The sequence below is a fragment of the Typopeltis vanoorti genome, chromosome 24 (assembly GCF_054136105.1).
Source record: "Typopeltis vanoorti isolate ZY-2024b chromosome 24, IOZ_Tvanoo_1.0, whole genome shotgun sequence".
Classification (NCBI taxonomy): Eukaryota; Metazoa; Arthropoda; class Arachnida; order Uropygi; family Thelyphonidae; genus Typopeltis; species Typopeltis vanoorti.
The window spans coordinates 90,993,295-91,005,604 of NC_143572.1; positions in this window are offsets into that span (position 1 = coordinate 90,993,295).

The window sequence follows — 12,310 nt, forward strand, 5'->3', positions numbered from 1 at the left end:
CATTGCATAGTTGTAGAATGTGTCCTTTGGTGTTAATGGATGAGCTAAACCAGGCTGTATGCTAGGAGTTGAGATCTCCTGTTAAGATTACGGAGTCTTTGGATCCGAGGATAGTCTAGGTCAGATATCAGTAGTGGGATTCCAGGTGGGTTGTATGCTGCGTAAATCTTCAGACTGCCTGCGTTGCTGGTGTGTACCTCCACTCCGGTCACCTCTAGGTTCATAGTTTGGAGGTCAGTTACTGTGTTATGGTTTAAGTAGCTTTTTATGTAGACAGCAGTGCCTCCTCCTCTTGCACCAAGTCGATCCTTTCTGTACATGATAAAGCCTCGGAGTCTTGGGATATTTGCTGGTCTGAGGTGTTTCGTTGACTAGAATGATGTCAGGTTTGTATCTGGATGCAAATTCTGGGAGTTCCAGGATTTTATTTGTTATTCCATTTGCATTCCAAGCTACAATCTTTAGTGAGTTTGGTTTGTGTTTTCTATTCATGACAGAGGGCTGTTAGGATGGTTTTTGTGCCTTGTAGGAATCTTTCTGGAGGAAGGTGAGGGGTTTGTCATGCTAAATTCTTGCAGCATGGTGGCAAGCGAGGCAGTTAAGATTTTTTCCAAGTTGGAGCCTCGCTGTTCGTAGGATGTGGGGTTCATAGGTCGTGCAGCCTCAGCATACGTTTTTGTCTTTGTCATGTTGGTTGGCTGTGTTGTTGGTGTGAACTGCGACAAGGGGTGAGTTGCCTGCTTGGTAGTGGAGTTGTTACCGGGAGGTGGTCTGAGGCTAGTTTTTATCCCGCGATTTCTTGGGTGGGACATGAACCCCTTGTAATTGGCAGGGTGAGGTCCTCCACAGTTAGCACAGCATGCCGGTGTTGTTTTTGGCTTGGTGCAGGTGCTAGTCGGATATTCTTTGCCGCATTTTAGGCATCTATAGGGTGCTTTGCAGAGCTTTTGGGCATGCCCAAACGTTTGGCATCTGTGACATTGTCCTGCCGATGCCTTCTTTCTTAGTGGCTCAGTTGTTGATTTTGAGCCCACATATATTTTTTAATTCGTATATTCTTTTTTGCGTGTTTGATATCTCTACCAGAACTAGTGGCATAGGTTTTTTATCCTATCTTAGCATTCTGCTCACTTTAACTGGGGTCAGGCCTTAGTTGATGAGATCGGAATTGACCTCGTCGGTCGTGATTCCCTTGGCAACCCCCGCAGCACCACTTTAAGGTTCTTTTCACTGGCTAGTGCAAATGTGTGAAAAGGCAGCATGGAGTTGTCCAGCATTTTTGTAATCATGCGGTAGTCTGTGACTGATTCAGGTTGTATATTTACCCCTTCGTCTGTTTCTGGCCCAGGAGTAGTTGATGTTCTGTTCTCTGAGCGATTTCGAGACTGAGGTCCACTTATGTTTGTCTCGGAGGATTACCGGGGTTACCTTTTCTTTATTTCCCGATACTGCTTGTGTGGGCGCATTTTCTTCCGTGGGATCGTCCGCGGTCCTTCGCCTTTTGTTTGTGTGTTCATCTGCTGTTGGTTCTGTCTGTCTGTTGTCCTCGGGTGTGGGGAGGGTAATGTTTTGTTCTGTGATATCGTCCTCTTCCATTTCGGGTTCCTCTGCCTGTGTATACAGTTTAAGGTAGCCTGGCCATTCCGTTTCGAACTTTTGAAGGATTACCTTAAATAGTTCTAAGGCTTCGTCTCTGTTTGTGTTGCAGAAAATCTTTAACGTTGTCCATTTCTAGTGTGTGTGTGTGTGTGTAGGGGTTCAAAAACGATGGTAAATTCGCATGGAACTTTCGTAAAAATCTTAAAGCTTACCTATACCTGGGTGGGTGCTAGTAAGGACATAGGTATTGCAGTCTTCAGAGTCTCTTCGCTATCTCGCTGGTAACAGTTCTTTTGGTAAAGAGAAGCAGAATAATCCAAATTCGAAAGATCAGTTCGTAGTTCACGATCAGTTGAAGGCATCACATTCAATCAATTCATTAAAAACAAAACTTAATCACTGCTGTAATAATACAAGGAGCGCTGATAAACACGTCTGTGACAAATCAATAATCCATTCCACTTCTCAAACCATACTTTATACCATTTTTAAATTACAATCCTGGATCTGTAACTCCCATTGGTCAGCTTTCGTCCCTGCCCGCTCTGGCCACTGTATGAGTCAGAGGGGTTTTTAGACTTGGCAGGCCTGGAAATGCTGGTGAAACTTATGGTCTTGAAGGTAAGAGACAGAAAGGAAAGTGGAGAAAAACTGGTCTTGAAGAGGGTGGGAGTGGTGGGTTACAAGTAAAACAGTTGAGGATCTAAATAGCGAAGGTGCCAGTCCCTTAACTGGTTTCTGTTCACCGTGCAATCTACCCCACTTGCGTGGGTTTGCCCGTAGAGTATCCGGTGAAGAGGAGTTAAACATCTCAAATTTTTATTCCTTAACTATAATGTTAGTCATATATATATATATATATATATATATATATACTCGCTTATTAGCTTCAAAATAAACGTTAAATCAAAATATAAATTCTGCATTAAACGTTATTACGCAGTTACTTCTGGGTAAGTGATGCATACAATTTTTTTGTTTCTTATTTTATTCTTTTTTGTGTTTTTAAACTTTTTTGGTAGTTTTTACACTCTATCATATACATACATCCACGCATACATAGCAGAATGTTTTTTATATATTCTATAGAAAGCTAATAAGTAAGGTTAGTAGGGTTAGTAAGATGATCAAAATCATAACTTTAGAGCACTTGGCGACCTTACCATTCTTTCATCTCAGATAGGCCATTTACATGGCCGCCCGAAGGTGGTTCCTTCCGCCGCGAAGTAGGGTCCCGAGGTCCTCCATACTCTAAAGTCCCTGCAAGAGAAGCTTTTCGAAAACGGTTAGTTCAAGTGTATATGAAATGCGTTTTTACATTAAAAATGACATCGCAGTTGTCCTTCGTGTATGTTTGCTAAAATGTGAGGCGTCCACCATTTTTTGGTGAAGTTGTACTCTCCCATTAACGTTAAGTTGGTGTGAAAGTAATTTCTGCTCGAGCATCTCGCCGAAGCCAGGATGTCTACCAGACCAAGTTGGTGGATCGAGTATGCTCGAGCTTTTCTTACTTTCCATATGTGATAGCGTAGTTCTTTGATTGTGAAGAGGAGTGAGTTCTTTATTGGTTTAGTGTCTATGTTCAAGTATACTATGTCCTCCTTTGAGGGAAGAGGAATATCGAATTTGTTTCCCACATAGTTCCACACTCCTTCCGCAACTGGGCAATCGTACAGTACGTCTCCGACTGTCTCTTCCCCAGGGCAAAAGACGCATGGTTCATGTGGGGCTTTTCCTCTTTTGTGTAGTTCGTGCCGCGTTGGGAAGAAGGCATGGGCCATTCTCCATGCAAGAGCACTTCTTGATGGGTAGGTGTCACAGTTTGTATGTTTTTTCCGTGGTTTGTCGCGGGTGTTGTTGTAATGTGTGTGTGGTGTTATTTTGTTTGCGATTTGGAGAAGGCTATCTGATGATAGATTAATGTCTATTCCTTTGTTTTTAGGTTTTGTAGTGTTTCTAATATTTCTCTATAAAATCGTGTGGTGTTTAAAGTTATCGGTCCCGGTGTTTTCGTTTCGCCGAATAGTAGGATTTTTATCCCGAGCCAATATCTGGCGAACCATTTAGCTTGGTGTTCTTCGTGTTGAAGAACTGTTTTAATTGATGCCGCTAGTATTTTTGACTTAAAATGTGTGGAAATCGTACCCTCCGTTTTTTTTCGGCCATGCATCTCGTCTCTGGCTACCTCTTCCGCTTGGTAATTCCAAAAATAGCGGAATGCAATCGACTGCCATTTTTTAATCGTTTTTGTTGTGATTGGTTGTATTTGAGCGGTGTATAATCTTGTCGGTAAGACTATCGTATTGATTATCCGAGCTCGCGCTTGTAGCGAAAACATACTCGGGTGCTAATTGTGCATTTTTGTTTGTATTGTTTGCGTTATGTCGTTAGCTGATAGTTTTCTTTCTTCGTGTGTGAATGTGACTGCTAGAATTTTAAGGGGACCCGTAACAATGTTCCATCCCTGTGGTGGCGTTTCGTTCGTGTTTATGTGTTTCAAGGCTGTTTTTCTTTGATTTAATTTTAGTCCCGAAATGTGACCGAATTGTTCTGTGATTTTAATGAGAGCATGTAGTGATTCCTTTTGTGTTATGATTGCCGTGATGTCGTCTGCGTGGCAGATCGCTTTGCATTCTTCATGCGCTCTGCCAGGCAAACTCATCCCGGCAATACTTTTGTTTGTTTGTATGGCTTGCAATAACGGTTCCATGCATAACGTGAAGAGGTTTGGGCTAAGTGGGCAGCCCTGCCTCACCCCGCTCTGTATTGTAATAGGATCCGTGATTTGGCCATTGATTTGTAATTGTTGTGCTATTTTTGTACATTTTCTTTATACATCGTATTAGTTTCGGGCTAATCCCGAAATTTGCTAGCGTGTCAAATATATATTCGTGTTTGACGGAATCGAAGGCTTTTGCTAAATCTAGATTTACCAAATAAAGATTGGTTTCTTTTTTGTTTGCGGAGTTGATGACGTCGCGTATTAGGTTTAAGTTTAGGTGTATGCTTCGATGTCATTGTCGTTTTGATTCTGTTATGTATTATTTTGGTGAAAATTTTGTAGTCCGTGTTCGTTAGTGTAATTGGTCGCCAGTTGGTGATTTAGTTTGTGTTGTCGCTTGTTTTTGGAATAAAAATGGTGAGGCCTCTTTTAAAATCCGCGTATATTTGGTTCGTATTTAGGAATCTGTTGAATAAATCTGTTAATTTAGGCCTTATTAAGTGAATAAGTCTTGTAATATTCAATTGGTATGCCATCAATACCTGGTGTTTTTTTGTTACTGAAGGATTTAATAGCTTCAGTGACTTCGTTTAGGGTGATTTCTTTCTCTTCGTAGGCTCGATGGTGTTCTAGTGTTTGCGGTAAGTTAGTGTTTTCCCATTGGATTGTTCCCTGCGTTTATGTTTAAACAAGCCTGTAGTGTCGGTTAAAAGCTTGAGCTATTTCGGGAGTAGTGTTTGCATTCTTGTCGCTTTCATATTTTATGTTTCTGATTAAGTTTGTGGAGCGGCTTTTCGTTAATCTTTCATAAAATCCTCATTGTCTGTCTCTTGGAGGAGCCACTGGGCTCTAATCTTCCATTTGAATTTACGTGTTTCTTGAATGTCTTGTGCTATATTCTTGATTACCTGGTGGTTCAGTGAACCCGGTGGTTGGTGATGCGAAAACATTGTCAGTTCTCGGTATAGTTGTTTGCGTTTTTCTTTTTGTTCTGCCCTTTTTCGTTTTGCTGTTGGGGAAGAAAATCGCGCGAGGTTTTTCCACTCGGACCACCAATTTTGGATTTCTACATGTTCTGTGTTTTCGTGCCATAGTCGTTCGTATTCTGTTTTTGTAACCAAATCCTGGAAAAGGCTGGTGTTCAGTTTCCAGTATCCTGGACCTGTTTCCATACCCATTACCAAAGGTAGTTTGGCTACGACCATTTTGTGGTCTGACACCTGCTCGGCGACGTTCATGCTGACATGTTTAATGTTGCCGTCACCTGTCGCTAAGGATGTTGTGTATTTTCTATCTATTCTTGTGTGAATGTCTTTGCTGGCATTGCTCCAGGTTGTGGAGAAAGTGTTTACTTTTTTCGCGACCCACTAGTCAGTTATGTCTGTTTATCGGCACGTTCGTACTATCTCGGCCGCGCCCGAGTTCCCTGCAAGATTGTTTCCTCCCTGTTTGTCTTTATCAGGTACCTCTACGCAGTTCCAGTCGCCTCCGATTATGAGGTAATCGTGTCCTGCGAGGTAAGTATGAATTCCCGATAGGAAAGTGTCGTTCAGCTTCTCGGTTCGGTGCATATATGTTCGCTATTTTGTATGTTATGTTGTCGAGGGTCCAGTCGATAGTAATGACTCTTCCTTCGATGTCTCTTCGTATATTATGTTTCCTGTCATGGGGGTTTTAACTATGATGCCTACTCCTCTTGCGCTATCTGTGCCAAAGCTCCAGAAGCTTTGGACGTGGTATATTTGTTCAATGTTTTTGATTTCTTTTAAGGTGTTAATGTGTTTCTTGTATGAGTAGGACTTGAGTGTTCTTTTGTTGCATTATTTTTGGTATGTTTTCTTGTTTTCTCGGGTTTCTAAACCCCTGCGTGTTGTGGGACGCGATGTTAATGTGTGCCCTCATTTTTTGATGGGTTTCCAATCAGCTCTTGCCAATGTTTCACCCATAGATATGGCTTTAGCCATATCTGGGTGTTTTTTGATGCCCCACTTACTGCATGCTGAGTCTAGATTGGTGTCCAAGTCGGGGTCTATATCTATTTTGTGGGTGTCCCATTGGAATTGGGCCTTTGCACCTCCTTTATAATGCCCTGCTGTTAATGTTATAAAGGTGGCTTCTGTGATTCTTTTGATTCCTTGAAGCATTTGTGATCTAAGGTGTATGTAATTTTGTTTGTTGTTTTGCCCCTTGATGCTGTGGTTATTGTGTTTTTCACCTTCTGTATTTTTGGGGGGTTATTGCTTCCTCAATTACTTATTTTTCCTAGGTCTCTGTTGGGTTTTGGGGAATCGATAACTTATGTATCGATTGTTGCTTCGGGATTAGTTTCCTCTGTCCCGGTTGTTTCCTCGTTTGTCAGGAAGATGTCGTCAGAACTGACTTCTTTTTCCTGAAGTTTTTCTGCAGGACTTGCAGATGTCTCAGTTTCCTGATTTTCAGCTGTACTGAGGGTGGGGAACTGTTTCCATGTTTTGTTCGGTGTTGGTTCCCACATTCTCTGTGGTGCCGTTTTCTGTGGGTGTTCTGTTATTTTTTGTGCACTCCCAACTTTTGTGGTGGATGAAATAGCATCTGGTACACTGTTGGTGCACGCCGGGGTAGTTTAGTACCAACTTCCAACCGGCTATTGTGATTATGTTTGGGACTGGTGATTCAATTATCATATTAATGGAGATGTTTCCGGATTGAACGGACGGGAAGTCTTTATAAACATGTCACGTTATCTGAATATCCTTTCCGTAGTGGAATAACCTGGTTATCATCCACTCGTCCATTAATTCAAATGGTACTCTTTGTACCTTGATTGTTTTTCTTTGTAACTCTACTGATTGTGGTTTAATCTCTATCATTAATGAAAAACCCATCAAGTGTCACGAGATTTTTCTGATCTCAATGTGATCTGGAATCGGTTCCCAGGGAATGAAGTGATCCAGGTTACTTCACTGTTGCTGTTAAAAATACCCGAGATTCCTTTCAAAACATCTCGTGGATTGATTTGATTTACGGAGGGAATCTGAAATTGGATTGTGGTCGGTAGTTCCAAATTGTAGGGAATGCCCGGAATATTTACCTGGTCTGTAGGAGGTGAGGGTTTCCAGTGGTCAGCCGGGTTGGGTTTCCCTTCGGTTGTTTGCGCGTATGAGATCATATCAGGGGTATAATTTAAACTCTGGGTGGGTGGTGTACCTGTAAGGTGTTGTGGGGTGTAGTGTTCCCACCAAAATTGAATAGGGATAAAACTTACCCTGCTGCTACGTCGTTATCTAGCTTTGTGGCCTGGCCACGACAATAGTGTCTTCTGGGCTGTTGCCCCTCCAAACCGGATAATAACAGATTTTGTTTGAGTACTTCGAGTTGTTCAAAATCTAACTACTCGTTAGACGTCTTCCTTGACCAGGGCATGACTTAGCCAAGGCCAGTGGAAGACATACTCATTGTTAGAGTACAGTTATCGAAGCTACAGCCTCCGCTTCCACTTCTTTAACCGTACCCTGTTCCTTTTGTGGTTCACTATTCTGGTTCTACTAAATTCCCATTGGCCTGTTTCATCCTTGCCCTCTCTGGACACTGTTTGAGCCGAGAGGGTTTATAGACTTTGCAGTCCTGGGAATCCTGTTGAATCTTATGGTCTCGAAGATACAAAACTGATTGGAAAGCTGAGAAAACTGGGCTTGAAGGGGGTGGGATGGGTAGGTTTCTAAACATTACTTGGGTTGGGGATCTAACCAGTCAAAGGAGCCAGTCCCTTGGCTGATTTCTGCCTACCGTGCAGTCTACCCCGTTTTTTAGGGTTTGCACGGTGAGCAGCGCTTTATTTATGATAATGTACTAAAATTCTAATAACTTAGATATAATTAAACTCAGTTACTAACATTCATTCACACACATGCATACACACCTACATGTGCACAACTAAACATACATGTTTAGTTGTGCACATCTTTTACCTGCTCACCTACACAAGGTGTGAATGCACAGGCAAAGTATTCTATCGAACTTAAGATAGAATAAAAGATACTCTATCTCAAGCTCGATCCAAATTTTAAACTAAGTCTTAAATACCAAAAAAAAAAAAAAAATGGGGGTACCTTAAATGGAGATCAGAGAGAGGGGAGGTCCGTGGCCCGAGTGATGCGGTCCTCAAGAGGGGCCGCACCGCACTGATGTTTGCCTTCGCTGCTCGGGTTCCATCGGGCCAATCCCCTCTGCTGAAAATTTTTCATGGAGGACATCTTTTTTCAAAGCCCTACCTTATCTCTGAAAATTAGATGATCTCTCTTGCAGTAACTTGTCCATTGTGTTGTATATTTCTTTTCCTTCTTTGGTGAATTCTAATAATGGGTAAAAGTCGTTTGGGGTTATTGCCGTGATATCAAAAATCACGTGGTCTCCCCATATCATACCAATCTTCTTCGAGACATAGCTGTTTTCTGTTGAGAAAGAAGGTTTTTCTTCTTTCTAACACTTTTTTGACTTTTAGGGAGGTCTGTCGTTTTCCATGAAAATTTTCCTGTATGAGTATTCCCGTACACTTGACAGAGGTTTCATCATTGTACTTAATTTCCAAGATATGACGTTTTTCCATTACTGCACTGTTATTTTTTAAACTAAATTCCAGCCTGGGGGTTCTTGGGATATTTCCTTTATCTCTTTTGTCAATTGTTTCTTCCTTTTCTGTTTCCTCTTTTTCTTTTTCTCATTCCTCTTCTGTATTTGTTACTTCTGTTTCTTCTACTTCTATTTTTTTTCTCTATCTTCTGTGGTTCCTATTGTTGGTAGAGGCGGGAAATCTTCTGCTGATATTGCAGCGTTGATCCTCGGACACTGGTACTTCCTGTGGTCTTGGTCTCCACACAGGTTGCAAGGTTCTGGTCATGTTGGCTGCGAGTGCCCGATGACGGCACAGTTTCCACACTTGTTCATCGGGCAGTCCTTGGCAATGTGGTCATTCTTTTGGCATCGACTGCATAATTTGACCACTCCTTGATAGTGAGTCATTATGCGATGCCCTGTTATATTGACGAAATTTCGAATTGGCTTCGTCATACTCATCTTCAGATGGATCCTGTCTCCTTACTCGATTTCCGGGTATTTATCACATCGTGGTCTGGTAATTCCCGTCACTGTTCCATACCCTTCAAAAGTGGCTTTAAAGGTTGAGTCATCGATTTCCGCGGCAATTTTTCGGAGATACACGAGTTTTTTACCACTGCGGCCAATTGTTGTTGCGTGGTGCACCTCATTTCCTATAATGCCGGTCTCCATCAGTATTTCTTTGGAACGTTGGTTCTCAGTGGTTACCTAATAGAGGGCCCGTCGATAATTCCAACAGTTGATGTTGCGGATAGCTGCAACTCCAACTGCTTTAACCACAGCATCTGCGAATTCGTCAGGTTTTACGGGTTGACGGAGGGTAAAACGCACGGTCAATTCCCTCTTAATCCATTGACCCGACATTGGTCGGGGCAGGGAGCAGGGGAATCTGAAAAAACGTAAATTTCTTACCGTTGGTTGCCGAGATACTTCTTCCATCTGGACTTGGAGCAGGGTCAGATGTGGCACACTGGAGAGGCACTGAAAATACAACAGGCACTGGACTGGTACTGGAAGCAGGAAACTGGAACACTGTCTCAAAACAGATACTACATTCTGGCACTAGAATAAGGCTCTGCTGATAAGAACAGATTTTGTTTGAGTACCTTGAGTTGTTCAAAATCTTACTCCTCGTTAGACGTCCCACATGACCAGGGCATTGCTCAGCCGAGGCCGTTTGGAGGACATGCTCATTGATAAAGCACAGTTAGTCGAAGTTTTCGGCCTCCGTCTCCACTTCTCAAACTATACTTTATACCTTTTGTAACTTACCATCTTGGATCTATAAAACTCCCATTGGCCCGCTTTCGTCCCTGCCTGCTCTGGCCATTGTATGAGCCAGAGGGGTTTTTAGACTTGGCAGGCCTGGTGAAACTTATGGTCTTGAAGCTAGGAGACAGAAAGGAAAGGGAAGAAAAACTGGTCTTTAAGAGGGTGGGAGTGGTGGGTTACAAGTAAAACAGTTGGGTTGAGGATCTAACTGGCGAAGGTGCAGTCCCCTGACTAGTTTCTGTTTACCGTGCAATCTACCCCAATTGCGTGGATTTGCCCGTAGAGTGTCCGGTGAAGAGGAGTTAAACATTTCAAACTTTTATTCCTTAAATCTAATGTTAGTCAGTATATACTCGCTTATTAGCTTCAAAATAAACGTTAAATCAAAATATAAATTCTACATTAAACGTTATTCCGGAGTTACTTCTGGGTAAGGGACGCATACAATTTTTTTGTTTCTTATTTTATACTTTTTTGTATTTTTATTTTAAACTTTTTTTGGTAGTTTTTACACTCTATCACACACACACACACACACACACACACACACACACACACACACACACACACACACACACATACATAAACATAGATAACAGTGTTTTTTTATTCTATATATTCAATAGAAAGCTAATACCTAAGGTTAGGGTTAGTAAGATAATCCAAAATCATACCTTTAGAGCACTTGGCAGCCTTACCGTTCTTTCATCTCAGATAGGCCATTTTCATGGGCGCCCGAAGGTGGTTCCTTCCCCCGCGATGTAGGGTCCCAAGGTCTTCCATAATCTAAAGTCCCTGCAAGAGAAGCTTTTCGAAAATGGTTAGTTCAAGTGTATATGAAATGTGTTTTTACATTAAAAATGACATCGCTGTTGTCCCTCGTGTATGTTTGCTAATATGGGAGGCGTACATCATTTTTTGGTGAAATTTTACTCTCCCATTAGCGTGAAGTTGGTGTGAAAGTAATTTCTGATCGAGCACCTCGCCAAAGCCAGGATGTCTACCAGACGAAGTTGGTGCATCGAGTGTGCTCGAGCTTTTCTTTCTTTCCATATGTGATAGCGTAGTTCTTTGATTGTGAAGAGTTCTTTATTGGTTTAGTGTCTATGTTCAAGTATACTATGTCCTCCTTTGAGGGAAGAGGAATACCGAATTTGTTTCCCATATAATTCCACACTCCTTGCGCAAGTGGGCCGTCGTACAGTACGTGTTCGACTGTCTATTCCCCAGGGCAATAGGCGCATGGTTCATGTGGGGCTTTTCCTCTTCTGTGTAGTTCGTGCCGCGTTGGTAAGAAGGCATGGGCCATGCTCCACGCAAGAGCATTTCATGATGGATAGGTGTCAGTGTTTGTGTATATTTTCCGTGGTTTGTCGTAGTGTTGTAGTTTGTACGGTGTTATTTTGTTTGCGATTTGGAGAAGGCTATCTGATGGATTAATGTCTTCTCCTTTGTTTTTTTGGTTTTGTAGTATCTAATATTTCTGTGTAATATCGTGTTGTGTTTAATGTTATCGGTCCCGTTGTTTTGGTTTTGCCGAATAGTGGGATTTTTATCCCGAGCCAATATCTGGCGAACCATTTAGCTTGGTGTTCGTGTTATAGTACCTCTTTTATTGTTTTAATTGATGCCGCTAGTATTTTTGATTTTAAATGTGGGAAGTCGTACCCTCCCTGTGATTTTGGGCTGTACATCTCGTCTCTGGCTACTTCTTCGGCTTGGTAATTCCAAAAGTATCGGAAAGCCATCGACTGCCATTTTCTAATCGTTTTTGTTGTGATTTGTTGTATTTGTGCAGTGTATAATATTGTCGGTAAGAATATCGTATTGATTATCCGAGCTCGCGCTTGTAGCGAAAACATGCCCGGACGCCAATTGTGCATTTTTGTTTGTATTTTTTGTGTTATGTCGTTTGCCGATAGTTTTCTTTCTTCGTGTCTGAATGGGACTCCTAGAATTTTAAGGGGTCCCGTAACAATGTTCGAATGGTAAACGGATTATTTTGTTCATCCTATTTGTGGCCAATTCATAGAAAGTCAGACAGTCTTTAATAGATTTGACTTCCATTGGAGTAATCTGCATACTTGTAATCCTTTTATGGAAGATCTCTGAATCTTAGCTATA